Source organism: Diospyros lotus, chromosome 4 (genome assembly GCF_014633365.1).
Source record: "Diospyros lotus cultivar Yz01 chromosome 4, ASM1463336v1, whole genome shotgun sequence".
NCBI classification, from domain to species: Eukaryota; Viridiplantae; Streptophyta; class Magnoliopsida; order Ericales; family Ebenaceae; genus Diospyros; species Diospyros lotus.
In genome coordinates, this window is record NC_068341.1 from 10431215 (window position 1) to 10436297 (window position 5083).

The window sequence follows — 5083 nt, forward strand, 5'->3', positions numbered from 1 at the left end:
TGGATGATGTTGGGAGGTTGAAATGGCGACTAGCATTGTTGCCGTGTTGTGAATTATATTATCTCATGTATGTATTCATGTGGTGGTATGTATATATATCCTTGTGGGTGAATGTGTGTTGTTGGGCACTGGATGGTATCCAGTTTGTTGTAATCGATATATTGTAGTATATGATTGTGTAGACTTCTGGTTGATAACGGCTTGTTTGGTGGAGCCAAGTTTTAGGATCAGGTAAGGATGATAGAAGTATTTCCCATAAATCCCTAGTACTCAGTAGATATTTGGTGTGCTAATTTTGTGCCTGAGTTACCTTTGGCTTGTAGTGAGACGAGCTGAAGAAAGGTGAACCTCACTCGGGTTTCGGGTTCTGTTTCACTATGGTTCTTTAATTGTTTTGGAACCTATTCCTCAAGTGGAGCGAAGGGAAGGGCGAAGCCTAGTTCCCACCTAAGACGTTTCCCGATGAAACACAATCCATCTTTTCATTAGTTTGGAGTTGTGTGTGAGTAATCCGGCTAATTATTCATCGGTAGTGCCCATAGGTAGGAGCGGGTTGTTACACTCGTGCAGGCCGAGAGCACAAGCAACAAGCGAAGGCTACTGAAGATAAAGGTTATGGGAACCTTTTATGAAACAAAAGACCAAGGCAAGAGGCTGGCTCATCTCACCAGTCGACATCAATCCCTTCACCAATAATCCCACAACCAACAAGAGAGGCTAGTGAGTCAATGGGGGAAGAGCCTTCAGAATCTTCGTAAGACATCACTACCTTTGCAAAGCAGCTAAGAAGTAGAGATCAGAAGCATCAATGCAACTAGATGTTGAAGCCTCAGACAAGCGTCGGCTTCTCTAGATAATGATGGGTCATTCGCGACAGTTAGAACGCCTTGAAAAGGTTTTGCAGTTGGAGGATCCTCAACAACTACTGATTTTGCTGAAGTTACCCTCAATGTAAAGGGAGATGACTTTGCTCAACGGATGTTGTCTTCACAGCGAGAACTTTCACACAAGCCCTAAGGTATTGGATATGGATTTGGTGACTAACATGGGCATTAGGGCAAGATTGATTTACTTAACCATCTTGCCTTGGGATGAGATAATTTTTTTCAAACAGGCTCTTAAAGCCATGGATAGGGTAAAACGTCTACTTGTCGAGGTAAAAGCTTTTCCCTCTTTTGATTTTCATTTTGAAGCTCATTCTTGGAGGCTTATTTTGACATGATTGCTTATTCTTTGCAAGGGGTTTAGACCATGGTTGCGGTGAACGCGATGAACCGTGCTCACCTCAAGGAATGGGCATTTGCAATTACGATGCAAGAGCGTGAGGTGGAATTCTGGCAGTAGGATCACTATTAGTTCTAGTCTTGCATCCTCAATTTGGAGGAAGAGAAGAGAATTTTAGGGCCTAGGGACATAAAATAAAGAATTTATCTTAAAACTTTCATCCATGGAGAACGAATCGAAGATACTAAGAGGCATTAAGGAGATGCAATAGATAATAACGGGAAAGACTCAGATACCCTACTTGACTCTTACTAAAGAGCATAGCTAGATTTTGAGGGAGCTAAAGCAATTGTGTATGGACAATGCGTACCTATAAGCTTGCTTTTAGAAGGCAGATAGCTCTTTTCGAGAGACAGACATGCCCAAAGCCTATGCTTAAGCTGTTAAGGAGTATCAACTTTCTTGGGATTTCCATAGAAGAAAGAAGCGATATGCTCAACGCTTTGAGAAACAAGGATTCTATAATGTTCAAAGTTTATTGGAGATGCTAGGTCCTAGGGAGTTGTTCCCTAAGCTGATATATTCAAAGAAGGTTGCTATGATGGAGACCCTAGATTGAAGAGGGTATGATCTAGATCTGCGCATTTCATAACAGACTTTAGTAATGGATGCTTAGAATGACTTGGCAAATTTGTCGGGCCCCTGGAGTTTGCATTAGCTAAAGTTTGATCTTTCTCGAGAATCACTAGGACCTTCTGGAGTGAACTAGTCTAGAAATTAGTTTGGGATCCTAGAGGTGTCTATCGACTTTTTTGATGGACTTTACACGCCTTAGAATAGGTACTGTAATACTCCAAGAGCCTAGAGAAGAGCAGTATGTATCGAGGATAAGTAAGGAAGGAAACAACACTAGCTGGATACCTTTTGGGCTGAATTTAAGCAAAGAACTCCGGGATTAAGCGTGCTTTAGTTGGGGAATTTCAAGGATGGGTGACCCCCTGGGAAGTTCGCGTAGGCTCATTAGGGTAAGTTGTTCTGGTCCTTCCTATCGTTCGATGTGGGATGTTACAGGTGGTATCAGAGCCGACCCCCAAGCCTCTAAGCATGGTGGTGGGGCAAACCTCAGCAAGGACGCTGAGTCCCTAAGGGGGGTGCGTGTAGGCACCTTAGGCGAATCCCACATCAACTATGCAAAGGGGGGAGATCTGAGATCGGTTGTAAGGTCGCATGACGAGGACGTCATGTGCTTAAAGAGGGGAGAATGTAATACCCTAAGAGACTAGAGAAGAGCAGTATATATCAAGGATAAGTAAGAAAGGAAACAACACCAGCTCGATACCTTTTGGGCTGAAGGTAGGCAAAGAACTCTGGGGTTAAGCGTGCTTGAGCTGGGAAAGTTCAAGGATGAGTGACCCCTTGGAAAGTTCGCGTAGGCCTATTAGGGTAAGTTATTCCGGTCCTTTCTATCGCTTGATGTGGGATGTTACATCTAAGACTTTATTGATGTTCTCATTCTAAATGACTCAATGGTTCATGCAAGTACTAGAATGCAATTATATTGGGGCATAGTTAATGCTTATCTTGAGAAAGGGACCATTTGCTTGTGGTTTGTTTTCTAGGAGGAGAAAGTTACATCATGTGACCTTAGGTTGTTTCATGAGACTAGCACTCGTAGAAACAATTACACATGGGCACTTTTAACTATCACGAGAAAGTTTATTGGAGGTACTTTTTGAATGTTCCCTAATTTATTCTTAAAATTGTCCTTTTACTACTTCATTTAGATACAAAAGCTGTTAAAAGGAAAGAAAACATTTATTCAAATGCTTTCGTTTTCTTCCAAAAGTGACAACTAAGAATGGACCACCTAGGAACTTGGAGAGATAGGCTTACTCGGGGAGCTACATTCATTAGGTGTTGTGGGGCATTTTCCTTAACTGAAAGTTGGGGGGGTTTTCGAAAAAGGTATGCATGGCTTCCTTCTTTTCCCCAAGTGTTGGTTTGGGAAGCTTGAGAGCGTAGCCCTATCAGGAGTGGTTTCAGAAACCTCGTATAATATTGGACTAGAAAGACTGAGGTTGGCTTGAAGGAACTAGTTTTAGTTGTTAGAGTTTCCTTGTATGAATCTGAACAACGGGTAAGAAAGCTTCTGAAGAGTTTGAGAGGACCTCGTCTTCGACTTTTTGTACGTTTCCCACAGATAGCGCCTATTCTTTCCTAGCCAAAGGGAGTGGCCGGATGCGAGCTTGTAGCGATCGGGAACGGACTCCAGGGGGTGGCTAGCACCTGCATGTACTTCGACGCTCAAGTAAGTAAGAGAATAAATTGGAAGAGTGTCAGTAGGCTAAAAAAGAACATACATTGTCTCTGGAGAAAATTGGTCTATATAGAAAGAAGAGAGGTCCTCATATATGAATGAGTGCATCGTGAGTTGTAAGGTGATGGGACTAAATATTCGACGCTGACGGGGTTCCCTGATAGTGGCATGGTGCCGACGAGAACTTCATTAAATGCAGATGAGATTTGCTATTAATGAGGATGGGATTTGGAGTGGGCGTGGGATAGTGTGCGGCGATAATGATGCTATTGTAGGTTAGTGCATAACCAAGATCGGGTCAGGGTTGGACTGAGGGTCAAGATTGGGCTGGTATAGTCTAATGCCAAATTGTTATTGCTAGGATTAAGCTCGGACGGGCCTTTGGGAGAAACCCCTTATCGGGGGAAGGACTCCCGAAAGGAAGTAGGCCTAGAATAGATGAGTTATATTGCCACGAGGCAATACATGGTAATGCAAGTAAGGAATGTATCTGTAAGCACCCCCACTTAGATATCCCAACCACCCGGATATCCCAATTACAATTATTCAAATGCATATATTAAGACAAAAACATCATATATATGTGCGTATATGAATTTACGAAAAACGTCAAATCAAATTATATGTATTATTATTTAATTTTAGAATAATATATATGGCAGAATCAAATTCTATCTAGTGCAATTAAGGAATGTATCTAGTGCTTGCTGATCTTTTGTAGTTTTAGTAATTAAATTTAAAACAAGGCATCGTCTTATACTAAACTTTCTCATTACAAGTGAAATATAAAAAAAAAAAAAGGGAAAAAACAAACCCTAGCTGCCGACCTTCCCCTAACCATGGCAGACCACACCACCCACTACTAGAGTTTCAACCGTCGTGATATAGGATCGTCGCATCTCCCTTTTTATGTGGCGCTGTGTCCACGACAATGTCACGTCGCCGGTTGGGACACCCAGCTCTCTATCTTATCTCTTTAGTTTCTTATTTAGCAGCTTAGAAAACGCCATCTGTATATTTTCTTTCTTCCATGGCCGGCCAAAATTGAGCGCGCACACAGATTCTTAACATGAAATAGGAGATGAAGAAAGGCCAAAAAGATTGACCAAATTACATGAGGAGAAAAGAGAGAAAAAATTAACATTTCCATGTCTATATACCAAACTATGCAACATAAATAAAATATAACCAGTCATGCTATAACCACATAATGGTAGAACTAGTTAGCAGTGCTTGACATCGGTCGACAGTTAGTGGCTAGGAGTGTCCGGCCAACGGCTTAAGAAAGACCGTACCATAGCCACTCCAATGTCATTATACAACCGACCCCTACTCCCATTGCCCAACAACTCTAGCCTACTAGCAGCCACGAGTCCATAATCTAAGATCCTATTCCTCGAGTGAGTTCGGCATTATTTCCACAGGCATGGGGGTGGCACAAACCTCCGGAGGCAATTAACAAATAAAATCCTCGAGACTAGCTTATTAAATTTAATTTACGTCAAACGACTCATAATTTCATAATTAATAAATGGGCCGAAA